Source organism: Alexandromys fortis, unplaced genomic scaffold (assembly GCF_014885135.2).
Source record: "Alexandromys fortis isolate MF-2015 unplaced genomic scaffold, M_Fortis_MF-2015_v1.1 scaffold_20, whole genome shotgun sequence".
NCBI classification, from domain to species: Eukaryota; Metazoa; Chordata; class Mammalia; order Rodentia; family Cricetidae; genus Alexandromys; species Alexandromys fortis.
In genome coordinates, this window is record NW_026067903.1 from 8757260 (window position 1) to 8779879 (window position 22620).

General features: G+C 39.9%; 1 protein-coding gene and 1 long non-coding RNA gene across 4 annotated transcripts in view; one reads left to right on the top strand and one right to left on the bottom strand.

Moving 5' to 3' along the window:
* Prim2 (DNA primase subunit 2) overlaps nt 1-22620 on the top strand; it is a 174818-nt gene that overhangs the window by 49298 nt on the left and 102900 nt on the right. The gene's annotated exons all lie outside the window — the stretch shown is intronic.
* LOC126497004 (uncharacterized) overlaps nt 14750-22620 on the bottom strand; it is a 22174-nt gene continuing 14303 nt past the window's right edge. For all 3 annotated transcript variants that reach the window (XR_007590500.1, XR_007590499.1, XR_007590501.1), the window contains one exon: nt 14750-16222. This is a non-coding gene — a long non-coding RNA (uncharacterized lncRNA). The remainder of the gene's footprint in view (nt 16223-22620) is intronic.

Sequence of the window (22620 nt, forward strand, 5' to 3'; positions counted from 1 at the left end):
ACCATGTATGCTGCCATGCTCCCATCATGCCTCCTACCATGATGATAATGAACTGTAAGCAATTGAAATGCAAGCAATCCCCCAGCTGAGTGCTTCCTTTTAATAAGAGTTACTTTAGTCATGGTGTCTCTTCATAAGAGTAGAAGCCCTAAGACAGTTCTTAGTTCTTGTCTGAAGATGAAGGCATACCTTTTGATTCTATATCAAGTGCCTTTTATGTGTCTGCATGTGATGGTGGAGAGTGCATGCCTATAGGTGTGTGTGTGTGTGTGTGTGTGTGTGTGTGCGCGTGCGCGCGCATGCTATGGCACACATGTGGAACTCAGAGGACAACTGGGAGTAGGTTCTCTCAGCATAGGTCCTGGGAATTAAAACTCAGGTCCCCAGATTTTATGGAAAATGCTTATATCCTCTGCATGATCTCACCAACCCTATTCCATTTTATATGGTGAAATATCTATATCTATATATCTATATCTAGATAGATAGATAAATAGATAGAGGGAGGAGTCTATATGTAGCTTGGGCTGTCTTTGAATTTATTATGTAGCTGAGGATGACCTTGAATTTCTGGTTATTTGATTTGGATTGTAATCAATTTATTTATGCCACAGAATTATTTCTTACAGTGTGGTTTAATGCATACCAGCATTAGATGCATGAAATGTCAGTCAAAGACCAGGCATCTCCAAGCACATGAAACATTTGGATAATCCTCAAAGGGCGAGAATTATTAACAATCAGAGAGACAAGGAAGACTGTTGAAGGAGGCGGTATTCCCAGGGATCTGAGGGACAGAGCGGCAGAGATGGAAGAGTTGTCCTGTCCGTCTGAAGCCATGTATGTTGTCAGTAGTACATCTCTTCCTCAATGGTCAGGCCACCATGGTAAAATAGGTGAGAAATCATACTGGCTTGCTTGTGCCTGGGCAATGGATGGTGTTAGGCCACATATTAGTTTGCAGTTATGAAGGTGTTTTAAAACTTAAGTAGACAGCTAAAGCTCAGCCTTTATTTTCACATAAGAAATACAATACAGTTATATATAAAAAGATAGGTAAATTAACTCATGTGTAAATATTTACACAGATGTATACTTTACATATACCAAACTCCATAAAATTTAAATGTATGTCTCTAATTTATGAAAAAGAATATACCTGTATAACTACCATCTAAAATAAAATGCAAACATTCCATCTTCTGTAAGCAACTTGTGTACTCTGCCTGAGGCAATCAGTGAGTGATCTTTTGGTGTTATAGATTAGTTTTGTCTTTTTTTTTTTTTAAAAGGGTTTTATAAACAGAATTTCTCTTAGTCAGTTTCCTGAGTAGTTCATTATTTTGTGTGTCTGATTCATTTCTGCATCTAAATAGTATTCCATTGTATGATTTCCTAAAATGAGGAAAGTATTTAAGCAAGTACTTTAGAAGGAAGGTATATTGATGTCCTTAAAACTGTAAAGAAGATTCTCAGCATGATTGGTTCCCAAGGAAATGCAAATCAAGCCAAAGTTAGGTGCAGCTATCTACTGGGAATGGCTGAAGTTAAAAGTACTCCCAGTCCTAGAGCTAAGAGTTGACAACCACGTTATATGCTCTGTGATTGTCAGTGATTTCAAGCTTCCCAATGTAACCATGCTTCTCTATCACTGGGAGGAACCCAGTGATATGGCCTTGTAAGGATCTGGTGTTTGTATTCAGCATTGTGATTGCTCTTGAGAGCATCAACTGTAATGTACACCATCATGATGCCCTGGAAAGGTGGTGGAGCATCTTATGTGATTAAACATGCATTTACTATATAATGTAACATTCTTAAGTCTAGATATTTACACAAAAGAAATGAAAATATGTGTTTGTAGCAGCTTTATTCTTAATAGCTTCAAACTGGAAGCAACGTAGTATTTCACCAACAGGGAGTAGATAAAAACTTTGTTAGGTTTTAGAGTTTAGTTTATTTTTTATATTACTCTTATTTGTGTATGTGTGTATGTACGTGTGTCAGAGTGGATGGAAGTGGACCAAGGTTTGTATGTGGAGGTTAGATGACAGGCGTCTGGTGTTAGTCCTTGCCTTTGCACCATGTTTGAGAGCGGATCTCTGGCACTGTGTCAACCACTGACACAGGTCTGGGGCTCTAAACTCAGGTCATCAGCTTGCCCAGCAAGTGCTATATTCACCCAAACCATTTCCCTGTCCTATTTTTTAATTTTTATGTTTCTTGTACTCGAGGTTAGTTCATGGCTAATGTAGAAATGTCTAAAATTTTCAGAAATAGCAATGTGGAAGGATCAATAAACCAATACCCATGTCTGTGTTATGACAAAACTATACTACAGTCCCACTCATTTACTAGACAACTCCCCCAAATCCCTCCAAAATCACCCCACAAACAAACAAAAACAAACAAACAAGAAATCAGCAAGTTTCTGTGTGGTGTTTGTGATGTGGGACAAGTCAGAGGAAGCCAGCTGCAAATGTGCTGTGCTCCTGCTCTGGCTTTGAAGACATCTGGCTTCTGACGTGGATTAGAAACGACGCCTAGGAAACAGGGCTTTATGACAGCCTGGTGCAAATCAACAGAAACCATATTGCTTTAACTCTTCCTGGAGGTTTTTTTGTTTGTTTGTTTTTGCAACAAAAATAATTTTATGTGGTTGGGGATTTCCACAACATGAGGAACTATAGTAAAGATTTGTAGTATTAGGAAGGTTGAAGACTATTGGTCTAGACAGACAAGGAGAAAATATCCATAATGACGATGTCAGGCTTCCAAATTATACACATAAAATAATCCCATTAGCAGCAATACATTATTGTTTGAACATGCATGTACCAGAGAGAAAAGATCCAGGAAGATGTACATGAAATATTTCTTGCAGTTGTGTCTTACAGGCAGATACAGACAATCTTTAGCTCCACTGTGTTCTTTTTTTAATTGTTTTTATTCAGCTATATGTTTTTCTCTTCTCCCCCCACTTCCTCTTCTTTCCCCTTCAACCCTCTCCCATGATCCCCATGCTCCCAATTTACTTAGTAGATCTTTTTCTACTTCCCATGTACATTAGATCCATGTGTATCTTTTTGTTTTACTTTCCATGTAGATCTATGTATGTCTCTCTTAGGTTCCTCTTTGTTGTCTAGGTTCTCTGGAATTGTGATTTGTGGGCTGGTTTCCTTTGCTTTATGTCTAAAAACTACTTATGAGTGTGTATATTATATTCGTCTTTCTGGGTCTGAGTCACCTCAGTCAATATGATGTGATCTATCCATTTGCCTGCAAATTTCAAGATGTCATTATATTTTTTCTGCTGTGTAGTACTCCATTGTGTAAAAATACCACATTTTCCTTATCCATTCTTCGGTTGAGGGGCATTTAGGTTGTTTGTAGGTTCTGGCTATGACAAACAATGCTGCCATGCTCTTAGTTTTGTGTGCTAAGTTTTTTTAATTCTGAGTACGTCCCTGTGTGCGTGTCTGTGAGAGTGTAGCTCGGAGGACAGCTCATGGAGGTAGTTTTCCCTTCTGTCATGTGGGTGTGTGGGCTCAGGCAAATGTCACTACCCATGGAGCCGTCTTGCCAACCTTATGCTGTGCTCTGCGCTTTTCTTTTTTCCAACTTTATACATTTCATAAATATTTGAGGAGATTTTTGAGAACGAATATGTCAAGATTACATTTCAAGGGAAAAAAACTTTCCTGGAATTGTATTTTAATTATTCCACTTCTCACCCTCATTGAATAGTGAGAATCTATATCGATATTGTTTGTGTTACAGTTTTTTTGGGACGTTGTAGTTCGTGTATAAAGGACATGATGCTGTCTTGTGTGAACACGCCAAGGGGATGAACCCTGCTCCTGCGTGAGTGCTTTCCTGCAGTGGTCAGGTGGACATGACTCCTTGTGTGTGCTCTAATGCTGCTTTGCCTGGCATTAAGAATATTTTAATTTGAATTTACAAATGTAATTTGGGAGATTAACAGCAAGTTTCAAGCTGTTTTGAGTTAATTTAAATTTTGATGGGAGGCTCAGATAGTGATAATTTCCTAAGGGTATGCTAGGGACCCTGTGGCTGCTTAGACTGGAGAGAGCCTAGATTAAAACTAACTCGTGGGGGGAGGTAGTTGTAGTGGGCATGTGGCTTAATTTCAGGCATTTATAACTGCTTTTTCTTTAGTAATTCAATGTTTATTTATGCCCTGAAAGTAGTTAAAGTTTCTTTAATGGACAAAAAGTATTAATCCTTTCATTATCTTACTGAGGAAAAACAGTTTTTGAGGCAAGTTTATAAGAAATTGAATATGAATCAACACCAAGATAAAAGTTGTTATTTTGCCACCTTCATCCCTATCTTATTTCTGAATTCTAATCTAGGAAGACTAAAACTAACAAGCAGAAATGTAGTGTGGGATTGCTCTTGATGTCCCACTCTGTTTACATCATTCCTGTCTCCAGGCAGAGAGACTCTGGAGAAAGAAGCAGTGAGGCTGTTGATAATCTTTGCCTAAAGCATTGATTCTCAGCTGTTTTCTTTGTATTTATTCAGATTTCTTCTCCCTGGGAAAGCACACTTATAAGTGTTATGGGGGCAGTGAGATTGTCTGGGGGGGGCAACCTAATGTTGTAATTTTTAATTTTGGTTTGGAGGGATGAACTGTGCCTGGCAGTGCAGCCTCTAATTGATTATTCACGCTTCCCTACAGAGGCTATGATTTTTCCCTAAAGTCTCTGTCAAGACTTTCTCCTAACTTTTTATTTTGAAATGACTTTAGACTAACACAGATGGTGGTAAACAGTACAGAACATTCCTTCAGTACACGTGGCTTTCCTCAGTCACATCTTACGTAACTTTGGTGCTGTTAGTAGTAAGCTTTGTCCAGATCTCCCCAGGCTTCAGGTTTTACGTGTCATTTGCAATGGCTCATGTGACTATTCTGTGGCTCCTATTACTACTGCCATCAGCATATAGAGCTTTTGTCCACCCCAGAAGCTTACCACTTCATGGTAACACCCTCTCTCATCCTTGGAGCAGAGCCTGGTCTTTATCTTCATCATTGGGTTAAGGCCAGAGTGCTGTATCCGTGGGATCATGCTGTTGTTAGAGAAGGACAGATATTCAGAGGAAAGTCTTCAAAGGGCTACTGCATTAGTGACTCAACTCTGCATCTAATTAGGACAAATAGAGATTTATAACCAAAGAGCAATGTGAGACTCAGTGGATCGATTATTATTGAGAGAAACTATCAAGGTTAGCAGTTGGTCTTCCTAGACCAGTTCACAGGATTCTTGCTAAGGACAGGTATTAGTGGTACAGTATCGAGAGCAGAAGATTTCTAGTAAACAGACCAGCAGTATTCTAAGACTGGACAGAGTGTGTCAAAGACAGAGTCAAAGGGTGGGGACCCTGTCAGAAAGAGCACTTAGAGGAGCCCTGCTCAGGCCGTGACAAGGAGAGCACTTAGTTACTGTTGTGGACTGAACTGTGGCATGACCTTTCCTCAACAACTGTATGTTGAAGATCTAATGTCTTGTACATCAGAATGTGACAACAGTTAGGACAAGGCCTGAGAGATGATGATTAAGTTAAAATGAGACTCTATGAAGGGGGTCCTTTTTTAATCTGAATGATGGTTTCTTAGGGAGACAGAGAGACCCACGGCTGCAAGTGCAGAGGAAAGAGAGGCCATGTGAGAAGGTGGCTGTCTTCTTCTATTTGTACTCTTAAGAAATCCCAGTTCAGGAGCCTGGGGCATATAAAATCAAGTGCTGGCAGATTCTCTGTCGGCTGATAGTGCTTTTTACTATGCCTTTGTGTGGGTCCTAGGGACCCTTTGTGAAGGGCACTAATGCCATTTATGAGGGCTCCATCCTTATGAACTAATCACTACTGAAGATTTCTCTTCCTGCCCGTAAGTTCCTGAATAACCACTCTGAGGCTTAATACTAATTACAGAATGTTTGGCCAATGGCTCAGGCTTCTTACTGACTAGCTCTATATATCTAAATTAACCTATTTCTGTTAATCTGTGTATTACCACGTAGCCTGCGGTTTACCGGTAATGCTCTGGTATATTATTTCTCTAGCGACTTTTGATGTTTCCTTGACTCTGCTTTCTTTTTCCCTGTATCTTTGCTTGGATTTTCCACCTGGCTCTCTTCTGCCTGGCTATTGGCCAAATCAACTTCTTTATTAAACAATGATAATTAAAAACATATTCACAGTATACAGAAGGGCATCCCAAATCACTTCTAATACCAGTCACCACCTTGGGGAGGGGTTTAGGATTTCAACAAATGAATTTTGTGAAGAAATATACATCCAGTTCCTACATGGTAATAAAGAGAGTTTCAGAAGATATAAAGCCAGCAAACACTGAACTTTGCATGTATCCTTAGAACTCTTTTTTGCTTTTGTTTAAATTTACTTAGATTAGTTTATTTTATACACACGAGAGCCCTGACTGCTTGAATGTCTGTACCATGTATATGCCTGGTGTCCTTGGAGGCCAGAGGAGGGCATCACAACTCCTAGAATTTTAGTTTCAGGTGGTTTTAGGCCACCATGTATTCTGAGAATCAAACGTGGATCCTCTGGAAGAGCAGCCAGAGTTCTTAACTCTGAGTCATCTCACCAGCCCTGAGGACTCTGTTGTTTTATTGACATAGTCTGTGATCTTTTAGGTAGCATTATCAAACAAATAAAATATAGTATATAACCTTTTAGGAACATTTAAAAATAACCTAATTCTCCATCTGATGATGTATTCTAGTTCATTTCATTTCATTGCTGACTAGCACTAAAAATATGTATGTATCTGCATGTTTGTGTGGGGTATGTGTATGGAGGTATAGTTGCTTGCAGAGGCCAGAGAGGGTTTCAGGTCCCCTGGAACTGGAGTTACAAGCCACCAGACTTGGATGCTGAGAACAGAACTGCAGTCCTCTCTAGAGCAATACACACTCTCTTACCTTTAGCTGTTTCTCCAGCCCCCTGATAAGCATTTCTTCTATGTGGATGTACAGTGTGGGTGTGTGCATTCATTTGTATGTAATTTACTCTCTTGACATGCTGCTACTTAGTTTTTGTGCATGAAATTGCCATGCCATGAATATTCTTCTTTCTCTAGATAGGAATGTCTTTATTTGACTAGGGCAGTATCTGAAATAAGATTGAGTTCTGTGGTATCTGGAATGGTGAAGTGTTTCCTCCTGGCAATGTGTGTGAATTTTAGTTGTTCTGGATTCCCACCAGTACTTAGTATTAATCATATATATTTAAAACAATATTTCTGTTTTTGTTTGTTTTGTTTTTATTGAGCTGTAAGTTTTCCCACTCCCCCTCCCTTCTACCCTTTCCCCTTTTACCCTCTTTTGTGACCCCCACACTACCACTTCACTCAAGACATCTTGTCTTTTGTTCCTTCCTATTTAGATCCATGTATGTCTCTTAGGGTCCTATTTGTTGTCTAGTTTTTCTGGAGTTGTGGCCTGTGGGCTGTTTTTTCTTTGCTTTATGTCTAAAAGCCACTTATGAGTGAATAAATATTATATTTGTTTTTCTGGGTCTGGGTTACCTCACTTAATATATATTTTTCTAGGTACATCCATTTGCCTACAAATTACTGGATGTCATTATTATTATTATTACTATTATTATTATTATTTTACCTCTGTGTAGTACTCCATTGTGTAAATGTACCACATTTTCTCTCTTCAGAGGGGCAGATAGGTTGTTCCCAGTTTCTGGCTATTACAAATAATGCTGCTATGAACATAGTTGAGCACTTGTCCTTGTGGTATGATTGGGCATCTTTTGGCAACATACCCAATAATGGTATTGCTAGGTGTATTGTTTCCTAATTTTCTGAGAAATTGCCATACCGATTTCTAATGCGTCTGTACAAGTTTGCACACCCACACAATGGAGGAGTGTTCTCTTTACCCCACATCCTCTCCAGCATAAACTGTCATCAGTGTTTTTGATCTTGGCCATTCTGACAAGTATAAGATGGAATCTCGGAGTTGTTTTGATTTGCATCTCTCTGATGGCTAAGGATGTTGAGCATTTTCTTAACTGTCTTTCAATCCTTTGAGATTTGTCTGTTGAGAGTTCTCTGTTTAGGGCTGTACCCGTTTTTTGTTGTTGTTGAATTATTTATTTCTTTGATGCCAAGTTTCCTGAGTTCTTTGTATATTTTCGAGATAGGCCCTCTGTCCGATGTGGGGTTGGTGAAGATATTTTCCCAATCTGCAGTTTTCTTTGAAACGTTTGTAGGGTTATCTGATGGTGCTGCTGTCTTGTCATGGCTCTAAGCTGTTTCCATGGCTGTCATTTTTACTTCCTTAATGGTCAGCTTTCTGAGCAGCTTTTATTTGATTGTTTACCATCTCTGTATCCTCACTGGCTGAAGGTATTGTTTCTTAGTGGGCTCAAATTTAGAGCTTTGCAAGACTGAATCCCAGCCAGGACATTGAGGTTGGGGATGGGAATAAAAGTTATCATTCCTTGGGAGAATGGGAACATTTAGGGGATTGAAAATTATTAGTTGAGTCACAAATAGCTCTCTAAATAGAGCTCTGCAATTGGGGTCTCTCTTTGGTGTTGTGAATTATTTTTGGAAGAAAATCTGGTACTTGAGTGAGGCATTCATTTTTTTTTTTTTTACCAGACTGTCAAAATGCTGAGTGTTTCAAGGACAGTGATGGGAGAACCAATTTCTACCCCTTTACACATTTGCTCATAGTATACTATGGCTTAGGTGGCAAGAAGCTAGTGAAAGCCAAAATCTGGAGCACACTGGATTAAAGTCTGTCTATAAATAGGTAATGGAAAACAGAAAGCAGTTTCTGTTATTCCCACTCCCTCCATCTCTCTCTCTCTGTCTCTGCCTCGCTCCCCCCACTTTGCCATGTGCGTATGTGGGTGTTGCGGCAGGGGCAGGGGAAAGGCTCTTATGTGTTGGGCTGGTCTTGAAGATTCTTATGCACCTTTGGTGACTGGTTTTATGTCAACTTGACAGAAGCTAGAAAAGAGAACCTCAATTGAGAAAATGCCTCCACCAGATTGGCCTGTGGGCAAGCTAGTGGTGCATTTACTTGATTGATGTGGGAAGGTCCAGCTTACTGTGGGCAATGCCACCTTTGGACTGGTGGTCTTGGTTCTATAAGAAGGTAGGCTAAGTAATCCATGAGGAGCCGTAAGCCTGTAAGCTAAGCAATACTCCTTCATGGCTTCTGCTTGAGTTTCTGCTTCCAGGCTTCTGCACTGACTTCCTTGAGCTGGAAAACATAGGGTCTGATTCATAGGATTGTGAAGTACTTAGTGTAGTATACCATGACATATGTTGTTATCAGTATAGCCTTCTTTTATAATAACGGTATTGAAAATGCTCAAACCACAGAAAAACATCTTCTGTTAGTTGAAAGCTGTGTATTTGAATGAAGCCTCAAGAAAACTCATAAAACTTTACCCCCCAACCTAGTTCTTTCTGTAACAGTAACTGACAAGTGATATAACCCCTGAGCTACATACATATCAAGGAGGCTGTGTTCCTGACCCAACTAGTACAATCAGTTTTAATTGTTGAGCAAAGGTAATCAAATCAAATCAAATCAAATCAAACACTTTTTAGTTTTTCCTCCCAGTATACCTTTTTAACTGTTCTCCCAGACCAACCTCACTTTCTGAAAACATGATGTTATTAGAACAAATTCCAGGGTCTCTGTTCTGCATGAAACTACCTATGGGCCTTAGGGGAGATTAAGCACACTAGAATATGAGACCCAGAATTTCGATGTTTTCTGTGTTCTGCTAACTGGCCAGATAGTGGAGGGGAAAGAAACTTTTGATAGCAAATAAATTTGTGTCAGCATTGCAGACTTCCTGAGGTTTCCTAGTGACAGCAGAGGAATGCCAACAGCAGGAGCTGTGTTGTTTCTAGCTTCCTATTTTGCTGTCCTCTCCTGGGACACTAATCTTTTGCCTGCGTTAATTACCCCATTCCTTGTAAACCTCTTAAGCCTCATTTACATGGAATAACCATGTTGGAAAAAGCATGATGGGGTGGAATGTTTAGCTTGGTTTTTGACAGTAAGATTGCTTATCATGTGCCAGGCTCTGGGTTTGATCCTCAGCACCAAAATAAGACAGACAGTAAAATCAGCTTGATCAACCCTAATGGACTTTGAACCCCAAGAAGAGAACAAATAATAGGGCTCCTGTACAAAGTGTCCTTGAGCAGTACAGTGTCTGCTCCTGAGAATCTGGCTGCAGGCCTGCAGAGCTTCCTGAGCCGCAGAGGAGTGGGTGTCACTGACGTGGCTGAACTTTGCCTCTAGTCTTCACTTCAAAGACTCTTCTTTATTGCCGAATGAAAGTCTCCTTCTGCCAGGGCTGAAGAGAGCCAGATATTAGCGAAAACAGTGGGAATATTGTAGTCAGCAACTAGTGACAGCAACGCAGAGCCGAGCTCCATTTAGACATGTGACAAGGTGGCTCGGGCATTTTAAAGATAACTTAGTCTTTTAGTGTGCCAATAAACTAGATAACATTTTTTGAGTGCTTACTCACCATTTAAAACATAGGAATCTTTCAAATGTCTTGATAGATTTCTTCTGCTGAGCACTTAGAAATTCAGATTTTGGGAAAATTCAACCATTTTTCATTAATAAAGTAACTCCTACCTCTGCCTTTTGTTCAGGTCCCTCTTTTCTTCCTGTTGTCCCCTTTATGGGTTTTGCTCTTTCTCTTATGCTTTAAATTCCAGAGCTTGCTGAGTTTGCCAGCAGCTATATTGACTGGGTTGTAATTTTTAAAACCATGGGAGCAGCATTATTTTGGTTGAAGGGCATTTAAATGAGTGAAGGGGTGAACAGACCACATCATATTATAAATCTTTATAAAGACCTTAAGTTTCTTCTAGGACATCATGTGATTTGTCAGTTGTCATCCTGTGTGAGTTACAGATATCATCAATCATGAGAGAGAAAAATTCCCATTTAAATGTTTGATCATTTGTCTTAAGAAAATGTGGTTTTCCATTTCTTTTAGAGTCAGAATCTTATAAGCAATAATGAGCTGGAGTCCCACTGGCAGTGCTGACCACTGGGGAGTGTTTGTGAGTGAAGTGCAGGTTGACTTGTCTTAGATACTGCTTGCACAGCCCTCAGGGCCCCAAGCTCTGTCTGCATCAGGCTTCAGTGTGATACGCAGAGGGATTGTAATGGAACACCTTTTCGTTTGCTGCATTTCAACTGAAGGTTTCTCTGCTTTTGATAAAGATCTTTTCTTGCTCTTGATGAGAACTTAAGTGAAAAAGTACAGTAGGCTTTTCTTCTATATGTTCTATTTAATTGAATCACATAAACCCAGTGAGATCTGTCCATATATGTATCTTTAAGAAAAAATATTATTTTGTGAATTGCCTTTTACTTACTTTAAGATTGTTTCTTGTTACTGGAGTGTGTATAGAAAATAGACACCTTATAATGAATAGCTTTTATAATCTTACCTGTCTAGCATTAAAGGTTGTCTTGTGATGTCATTATTTTTCATTTGCTCTTAGTCTTTGGTTACTCTGTTCACTTGGCTGTTTTTGCTCAAGTTTTCTCCTAGGAAGCCATTTGAAGAGCATAGATGTGGAATGACTTCTATGCAGTGGTTGGCTCACAGAGGTGCAGAAATGTGCTGTTTCGTGGGACCCAAACTTTATTTTCAGGGTGGAAATTTTTGAGACTGAAGTGATTGAAAGATGTTTTATTTACTAGCAGCTACAAAACATCCACATTTTCTTGTTGATTTTAATATAGACAGTTCTTCTGTTCTTCCCCCCAGTGCTGGGATTGAATATGGAAGAATTTTAACATCAGTTCTTCCCCTGGTCTCACTCCATTTTTAAACGATATCTTTGGCTACTAGAAGAGGGGTTAGATTGTCTCCTAACAGCGTTATTAGTTGGCAAAAGGTTGGTTTTCAGCCTTGAAGCATCTTTTGTACAATGCTTTAAAATATAACATACTCACGGCAAGAGAAATATTTAGGATCACATTTGGCTATATGTTGATTTCCTGTGAAACATGTGGGTATGAGTATTCACCTGTGCTTTTGAGTTGAGTTTCCTCAGTGTTTCAGGGATCTCCCATGTTCTTACTAATCTAGTCTTCATGAAATCTCTCAACATCAAGGCATACTGAAGTTTGAATCACTGCCACCTACCAAGATTTTGCCATAGACGTATTTATTTACAAAACTAATTTGCATCCTAGAAGCCTTGTTTAATTGTGCTTTGTGAAGTTCACTTTATGTTGAATCTTTTTATTATCAAAATTCCTGAGGAGAAATCTTGAAGTAAGGTCTATTTTCTTCTAAGGCAAAATTTCAATAATACTTCTATGGTGGTTTGAATGAGAATGACCACTGTAGGCTCATGTATTTGAGTACTTGATCCCCTTTAAGGACTAAGACGTGTGGCCTTATTGAAGGAAGGGTGTCACTGGGGGTGGGATTGAGGTTTCAAAAGCCCACACTATTCCCAGTTAGTGTGCCCCTCCTGCATCTCTCTGACTCTTTGTTTCTCTTTTTCTGCCTTGTGCTCGTGGATCAGATGTTGAACTCTCAGCTCTAGTGCCATGCCTACCTCCATCCATGCTCCCCACCATGATGGTCATGGACTCTGATCCTGGAATTGGAGCTTTAAATCAAATGCTTTCTTTTATAAGTTGCCTTGGTCGGGGTGTTTTTTCCACAAAACGACACATAGATGGGGTTTGGGGGAAGAAGAGGAGAAAAGGAGAGAAAGATATATTTTTGGGATTGTATGCTTGCGTGCATGTGTGTGTGTGTGTGTGTGTGTGTGTGTGTGTGTGTGTGTGTGTGTGTGTGAGTGAGTGAGTGTGGGGGGGATGTTGGGGAGGAGGGTTTGATAACCTCTGTTCTATCCCAACAACTTAGTTGTTTGTAATGCCTTCTCTCTGGCCTTATAGTCCTCACTTATTCTCTCTGTGAGAGAAGGATCACACATTATTCTTACTATATTTTCTCATTTGCTTAATGAAAGGGAATTTACTGTGAAAGACCTCCCAGTCATGTTGCTTTCCCTGCTGCTTGCTGGCCCTGAAACTGCCCACCACGCTCCTTGTTGCCATGACTCTGCACAGATCTCTGTGATGCGTTTTTAACCATGTCAGCCATGATGTTGGCGACTCAACCATGCTGAGGACAAAAGGAAGATGGAATGAGAAGGAATGGCAGAATATAATTATTTGATAACTCACCAAGACTAGTCTCACCTCATTACATTTTCTTGCAAAATAATTACTTTCAATGACAGGATCTCTCTCGTGTAGCCCAGGCTGTCCTCAACCTTTTTGTGTAGCTGAGGATGGTCATAAACTCTAATCCTCCCGCTTCTACCTTCCACATGCAAGGAGTACTGTGTCAGTTTATTTCATTTATTTTTATTTTTATTCATATTGTCTCCCCAGACCCTTAAAAGTAGGTCTTGATAGTGCCCATGTTGGCCTTGACCTTAAGATCTTCCTGCCTTTGCCTATAAACTTCTGGAATTACACACATGTACTGTCACCTATGCATGTATGTTAGTATGGAGGAGCTTGAACTCCTGAGGAGCTCCCCCATCCTGGAGTTGGTCTTGGCTATTATTTTCACAGAAGAAATATAGAGATCAGATTCATTTCCCAAAGGGTCATTTTCCTGTATTCTGCTGTAGTCCTTGCTTTCTAGAGAGCAGAATGTGGTTCCCCCAGCTCTAGGAACAGCTTTATATGTATGTGCTGCCATTGATGGTCCAGCCTTGATTCCTAAGAGTGGAGTGAGGTCAGGTATTATTTCTAGAGTGGAGTGAGGTCGGGTATTGTTGAACTCCTTGACTGCATTTTCTTCAGATGCTCAGGCACACACATCTTTTACATGATACTCAATTTCTTAGCATCAGGGTCTTGGGCAAGAACAATTTATACCCTTAAATGCCTTGTAAAACTGAAGCATGCTGACCCTTTTGATAGAACCCATTTCCTCTGAAGGTACAATCTCTCTGTGTTGCCCAGTTGACCTCAAGCTCAGCAGTCTCATGCCTATCTTCTAAGTAGCTAGGATTATAGCCATGCACTAGTGTGCTGAGCTGCGAGTCCTTTTGGGTCTCAAATGTCTGGAATTAAGCTTTTTCCTGTCCCACTTTGGTAAATAACCTTTACTTTTGTTCCAAGTAGTAGAAAACTTGCCTAGAATAGTTTGAACAAGAGCAGTTTTGAGCCAGGCAGAGTACTCCCTTAAGATAACCTAAGCTACAGTGTGAGGCTCTTACAAACAGACAAACAGACAGGCTTAGAAAAAAGAGAAGAACATTTTTGAGGGTGGAATATGATGGACAGTTTAAAGTATTATTCTTGGGTCTAATAATACTTTGGAAGAAATGTTATTTAAATTGGAATTTTGTGAAGAGTTATTTTAAACTATCCTAAAATCAGATTGAATTTTATGGTTTCATTTTGACCAACAGGAAGTAATTTGGAAAGTAAACAATAATGGGATGATACATATGTAAATTTCTGGCCTAGAGATGATTATTTAGCTCAAGGTGCTGAATTTATGTCAAAGAATTATGATCAAATAATTTCTCATTAAATCGGTAAACATTTACTAGAAAATGGTTTTAAACAGTTCTCTTGAACAATTAAATAGTTTTTAAAAGTTTTTTTAAAGAAATTTTTTTAGTATAGTCTTATATTAAACTTGAGAACCTAAATCTCACTGCAAGAAGAAAGAGGAGACAGAATGTCAGGTCAGGTTGTACAATTATGTAAATACAAGCCCATTTCCCTCAAGGAGAACCACACACCTTTTACATGAGGTCAGTCAACACCTCTCTTACAGTTGCTTTCATTGAGCTAATGAATAGATATTTTTATTTTTGAAATACTGCATTTTTTATTGACCTTATTAACAGCACTCTATGTGAGTAAATAAATCACGGGGCTGCTGCTAATTCTAAGTGCTTGTAATCGCTAAATAAAGGGTACTATAGATTCCACATGCTGTAACCTGCACATGGAAGCAATGCCTTTTTTTATCATCTGTAACTTTAATGGAAAGAAAATGTTAATTTAGGGTAATGAAATAGACCTCTAAGTATGATTGGTGAATAGACCATTAGGTTAATTAAAATGAGGATATGTATCACTGCTCTGGTGGAGCTACCAGAGTGCAGGAGACAGATTCATTTAGTGCTTGAATAGTAAAATTCAGAGCTAGTCTCTCTGAGCCTAGATTTACTACAGAAGGAGTAAGATCCGTGACAGGGCTTTTCATTTTTGTTTCATTTACCTTCACCTGTCACATACTTGCCATTATAGAAAGCCTGCCACATAAAGGTGAAAATCTGTACAGTCTTTGAAAAGAGTCAATTGAATTTAAATTCCTTCTGTGCATCATACCGGATGAATTAACTACAAAATAAGACTAAGTTAAGCAATTGTGAAGAACTCTGATTTTGTAAGGTGTGGCACTGAAAAGGTTAGCGCTTTAAAAATTTATTGCTTTGATAGATTAATGTGTGTCTCAGTCCCCATCAGAGAGAGGTTTTGTCATTCAGTTAAAACAAAAAACTTACAACAGGCTAAAATGCAGAGAATAGGCGTCTGTGGAATGCTCAGCCACAGATGGAGCAGCAGTGTCCGTGTCCTGTGTCATCTCCTCTTCGCCCCAAGGCTCAGGGATTACCATCAAAAAGGAGGTGGAAAGATTGTGAGAACCAGACGTAGGGGAAGACTGGAGCGAAGCAGTGTCTTCTGGACATGGTGGAACCACTGCACCTATGAGCTCACAGAAGCTGTGGTTGTCTGTACAAGACCTGCACGTGCTTAAGCCAGCCAGTGTCCCAGTGTGTAGAGCACAGGTGGTCCCGCAAAGCCACCCAGAATTCCAGCGTAGAGCATGGTTGGTCTCATAAAGCCAGCCAGTGTCCCAACATAGAACACGGGTGGTCTCACAAAGACAGCTACTGTTCCAGCGTAGAGCACAGGTGGTCTTGCAGGCTACCATCCTTAGCCAAGACCCTGCTGACAGCTGATGGCTTCTTGGGGAGGGAGACTCGGTCATCTTTGAGGGTGTAGTCTTCACTCTGCAGTATATGAGTACTCCAGATTATACTTGGTGGGTTTAAAATAAAAGACCATTGTCAGAAGTGAAGGAGTGGCTGGTAGACCTGGGGAGAAGGGAGTGAATATGCACAAAATCCAATGTATGAATGTATGAAATTCTTGAAGAATTAAAAAATTATTATATTAAAATATTTATTAGTTTGTAAAAATGCAATTGGAATGACCTGCAATCTTTTAGTTATTAGTTCTTTTCTGTGTCTAATATTTATAAACGAGGTTGAGACTAATTTGGTAGCTTTTTGTTTAGGGGACCAGTTTGTTGGTTGAATTTACTAAAAAATTCAGTGCTTCACTGTGGTATATATTTTATGAAGGAACTCTTGAGTGTTCTTTGATTTTATTTATTTAGTCTTAACTTTTTGGCTTTTGGTCTTTGAGTCTCTATTCTCAAGTGTCATAGTGCAATGTGGCCAGGAAGCTGCTTCTCAGTGAGAACTTCTGCTTTGGTTAAGAAGGCTTGGCATGTCTTTAAACAGGTACTGGGTCAGTATGGTCTTGAGTTATCATCCACTTCTGCAGCATATGCCAGCTTAATGTGTCAATTCCTACTTAGGTCTTTTATCCATAATTAGATCATGTTTCCTAATAGCCATCCAACCTCATCTTCCCCATTAGCTTTTTGTCTGCCAAATGGGGATGAGTAAGTATAAATGTTCTGTCAAGGGTGTCTGACCTTCTGAGATTACTGTTGTTTACAAAACATGATGGGCCACGTTCATAGCTGTCCTGGGACGTGTGCAGCCCTCAGGTAAGACCTGTCTATGAGCGACTGTACAGCAAATGATGATAAACCTTAGGATCTGTATGGTCAGTTAAATAAGAACTTGTTCTGTGCCCCGTATCTCACGGGCACTTTCTGCCTGTTAAGCTTTCCTTGGAAGACTGTAGAGATTAATAATGGAGTCAGCTCCACTGACTTTGTAAATCAAAATTTATGAGGCCGAGCTTCTCTTTTTCTTTGTTCAGGCACTTAGTTTTGAGAAAGTCTTTTTTCTTATTTTTACTGTACTTCTCTGGCTGTTTTCTTGAATTCCTAAATGATATAGAAGATATTTAATGACTTTATATAGGGATATATATTTAATAGTTTTATGATATATAATATTAACTCAGGAGAGCTTGATCCCAGTTATAATTTTATGCATATATTAGGAACTGAATGCTTACTCTATATATGGATTCACCTTAGAATTTTTAAAAATCATTGACTTAGATATTTAGTAGGTCCTCCCCCTCCCTCTCTTCTCTCTCTTTCCATTAAGGCTCATTTAGTTTGCATAACAAAAATGAAGGAGTTGGAAAGATGCATTGAACCTGACGGAGTCGGAACATGTTGGCAGTGAAGGCAGGTGTTGTACTCTTTCTTGTTTTCAGGATTGTAACCATTCTTGATATGTCTGTTTTTTCTTTTTAAAGTTTGATCTTATTTCCTAAATACTAATCTTCCATTTTCTCAAGACTTTTTTTTTACTTCACATTTAATTTTGGCATGTGCGCGAGTCTCGGTGCAGTCCTGGCACTGCCATCTGTTCTTGTGTGTGATTCTCAAGGAAATAATTGGCTTGATTTGTGTGCCAGTTACAACAGTGTGGAACCAACACCCGAGGCCCGTACTTTCTCACTCATGCTACACGCTTGTCTTGGCTTGGTTGGGGGCTATGTTCTGTGTTGTCTTTATTCTAGAACTCAGGCTGCAGCCATGAAACATTTCTTTGATAAAAAGGTATCATATTCTGTCTGATTTGTGTGTCTCCTATTCAGAAAGAATATATCACTTTAGCTGACTTTTCATTGATCAATCTAGACCCCTGATTAGTGAAACATTGAAATACACTTCTTCCATATTTGGTGGGCAGCTCTAAGGAGTATTCGGCTTAGTTGCTCCAGTTACCTCACTTCACCCTTTATTCCCCCCATGGAATATGCACATTCTTTTCATAGGAGACAGTTAGAATGACTGGCAGGAGGAGTTATGTCTCCACCCTTTAACTCATGTGACTTCTGGTAACTTCTGGTAGGTAAGCTGTATGGCTTGCTCGACAGATGAATTAATTTAGACCTGTGTTTGGCTTGTTCGAATAGTCTCTTCTATTAGTATTCTTTGATTCTGAATATTTTGTTAAGTACATTTTCTTTATTTTTTATAAAGAGTCTTTTCTGGTTATATTTGTCAAAGATCATAACTCATAACCCTGAGTAAGACACACTGACTAAAAACTGTATAGGGTATAGTTGGGAATATAACTCAGTCAGAAATTCCTTGATTAGCAATCATATATCCTGGATTTGATCTCTGCCTTTGTAAAATGAACATATTACAGTATAATCATGGGGTTGTTTTTGTGGGAAGGTTTTCCTCATGGATGTTCAAAGTCAAGGCTTTGGTTATTTATTAAAAACATTAACTTATTTGCCCTGTGATTACTTGCTCCACTCTGAACCTCAGATTTGGATGCTAGGCTTATTGGAATATTTGGAAACCTCCAAACAGAGGTGGAATAGTTTTGAGGTCAGTACCTCAAGGAGAGATACACTGACCAGTCTGGTCATCATCAGCAATCTTGTGATTATTATGGGGTATATTTATGGCTGGCTGTCAGTATTCTCTGTGAAGAGCCACGAGCCTGAGTTTCTGTCTGGAGAGCTCGTGTGTTTCTGCAGAGTGCAGTGTTTTCTAGCACATTCCCTTTCAGCCTGTGGAAGAAGAGACTCTGAAATGAGAAATGTAATGCAAGGTGAACTATTGGTATTTTCACAGCAGGCAGATTTCACCATCTTCTCTGTAAAAACACTATTGAATCACATTTATGGTTCTGTTGCCTTTGCAATGAGAACAGATAGTGACATTTAAGCCTAGGAAAATCCAGTCTCTGATATTGACTGTTAATATGAAAAACTTGAAGAAGCAGGTAGAACATTGTGACCTTATGATGGGAATTCATTAATTAGAGTATACAGATCAGTCAAATATTTGACTTATTGATTTTGGAGAGCCAAACTGTTTGGTATGCAAGGTCGGAGCATAGTCGAGATGTTGCCCTTGGCCCAGGATAAGCGGTCAGTCGGGTCTGGGCCGTGTGGGTAGTTGGCATGTCCACCATTTGATGTGCACCGACAGCAGGTTACTTCATTTATAGACACACATTTAAAGTGTTTGTGTTTTTAGAGTGGCTTGTTTAGGTAGTATTAATCGATAAAACATACAATTAAAAATATAGCATGTTGGCCTTCTAGCTCATCCCCACTCCTTGTATGTCACTCACGGACACACGGAAACACTTCTACAAGGAACTCTCAGTGAACAGAGTGGGATGGGAAGCAAGTAGGCGATTTTCACTGTGCTTTCTTCCCTCTTATCTGGTCTGCAGAATTGCTCCTAGTTCTGCAGCAACCTGCTTGCAGGAGCCCCTCTTCCCACTATACAAACTGACTGAAAGACAAAACCCACATGATTGTCTCACCAGATGCAGTCAAGTTGTGACAAAACCAACAACCCTCATGATAAAAGTCCTGGAGAGACTAGGGACACAAGGGACATTCCTCAACATAATAAAGGAAATTTACAGTAAGCCCACAGCCAACATCGTCCCAAACAGGGAGAAACTCAATGCATTTCCACCAAAGTGAGGGACAAGACAAGCTAGTCCATACCTATTCAGTAAATAAGTGAAGTCCTAGCCAGAGCAGTAAGACAATGAAGAACATCAAGGGGATACAAAAAGAAAGGGAAAGCCGGGTGGTGTAAGCCTTTAATCCCAGCACTCGGGAGGCAGAGACAGGCGGATCTCTGGGAGTTGGAGGCCAGCCTGGTCTACAAGAGCTAGTGCCAGGACAGGCACCAAAGCTAACAGAGAAGCCCTGTCTTGAAAAACAAAACAAAACAAAACAAAACAAAACAAAACAAAACAAAACAAAAAAACAAAAACAAAAAGAAAGGGAAGAAGTTAAAATATCTTTGTTTGCATATATGTTTTTTTCTTTTATTTTTTTAATTTTTTAAAAAATTATTAAAGATTTCTGCCTCCTCCCCGCTGCATATATGTTTTTATACATAAAAGATCCTTATAACTCTACCAGGAAACTTTTTACAGCTGATAACATCTTTAGCACCTGGGTATGCTGGTACACAACTTTAATCCCAGCACTTGGGAGGCAGAGACAGTCAGATAGATCTCTGAGCTTAAAAGGCCAGCCTGGTCTACATGATGAGTTCTAGAACAGCCAGACCTACATAATAGAGACCCCTTTTCGAAATATGTACACACACACACACACACACACACACACACACACACACACATCTTTTTGGTTGGAAGCTTCACCCCGGCCCCTGCCATCCGTGTATCCAAGTAGTCTGGAATGTTTGCGTGGAAAGTTCCATCCTAAGCCCCCTTCCCTGGGAGTTGCCGCAGTCCAGACTCCATCTCTGAGAAAATCCATCAAACGGTAACCCCCCCTCCCCAGAGAGGGTAAAGACCACTCCCACAGGCTATTTAAACTGCCCCTCCCACCCCGAGAACAAACACATGGTCTTTCCGTTCTTCCTTTCCCCTCTCCATGGTCTTTCATCTCTGGGTGGCCTTTGGCCACCCGGGAGCACAGGCATCCATTAAACCTGGACTTTTTCTAATTCCATTTGATTTGATATGATTTGGATTATTGTATAGGTGAAGAGATTTATCAGGCCATAAAAAAATTTCATTTGGAGGTCCCACTGAAACAGTGGGGCTGTTTTTCCCACTGGCCCAGGACTACGTGTTGGAAAACGCACTTCTCGTGTGCACCTGCTCTCTGCCAGGCTAAGATTGGCTTCATCTGGGTGAGGTCTGTTGAAGTCATGGGCCTGTGCCAGGCGCCCAACCCCGCCAGGAGGGGCAAGGCAGGCCTGTGGGGCTCCTTCAGGTACTAGACATCCTTCCAAGGAATTCCACGCCTCTCTTTTTGACTCAAAAGTCCGTCACAGTGGATGCATTGTGCTAGGCGTTGAGTCTAGCATCTCGGCATAGACTTGTACGATGGGCACCTACAACTATGTCTATGTGTGTATGTGTGCTTGCTTGTTTTAAAATCTGTAAAAATTTCTAACTCCATATTACAACAGCTCTAAAAAATACAAACCCGCAGGTAGCCACCATTTTGACCTCAGCACTATCTTTGGTAAGAGTACCACATGTGCTTGACTTACCAAGGAGACTGACCACAGTTTAAAAAAAAAGACAACTCATGCTGGCAAGGATATGGGGTAAGACAAATACTTATTCATTGCTGGTGGGTGGGTGTATGAACATATATAGTCACTATGGCTAGTGAAAATATGGTACATTTACGCAGCCATTAAAAAATGAAATTATGAAATTCACAGGTAAGTGAATGGAGCTAGGAAAAAAATCTTCCCAAGTGAGGTAACTGAGACCTAAAATGCCAAATATCATGTTTTCTCTTTTCTATGGATGTTTGCATTGACATCATCGAGATATGTGTTATTCCACTCAGCTTAAGTACCTAGTAAGGAACTTGGGTGGGGGAGAGTGGGTTGGGGAGAAGAGGCTTTCCCAAGGAAGGGGAAATAGTGCATGGAGAGACAAATGGAAAACTAGAATGGATGATTAAATAAAACAGGGTATAGGAGAGAAGAATAAAGGAGAAATAAGGAGGGACCACTAACACAAAAGACCATTTGCAAAGCCTGTAACTTTAGCATCTCCCTAAAATATAAAATAGCATCTGAAAGAAATCCAAATGGGCTCACCAAATAATAGGGAGACAATGTTGCAACTAGACATTTTATGCCACCAAGTAAAACCTCTAGTGCCTGGAATAGTTACATCTTGTTGAGTCATTGGCCAAAGGTCTTCTAGACACTCCCTCCCCCAAACATCACAGACCATTGCTAAGGCTATGCTAAGACATTGCTGTCTACAACCTGAAGATAAGGCCCTATCACTGAATATGGAGAAATAGAGGTCCTGTCTAGAAGCTTCACTCACACTAATATTCATGGTGTTGTAAGGACCTTTGCCTGCTACCAGAAGAAAAGGTAGTCATCTACCCAGGTACAAACCCTGTGACCTAGGACAGTAACTTGGGTGCAAGATATACTGGTGCAATAGTGGCTTAAATATCATAGGAGTAACCATCCTCAATTTTTTGAAAAGTTTGATTTATGGCCTACTCTCTAAGATGTTTTTAGCTGTTAAAGTGCCCTAGAGCCTGAGACTAGACAACTTATAAGTCTATGGGAAAACCTACTACTATTATTCTTCAAAGACAGCATTGTAATAAAATGACTGTTAATGATGAACTCGTAATACCCATAGATCAGAGAAGGCTCTTCTAGTAGGTGGCTGTCCACACAGACCCTCAACTGGACAGTGGAGAGAGAGAGAGAGAGAGAGAGAGAGAGAGAGAGAGAGAGAGAGAGAGAGAGAGAGAGAGAGAGAGA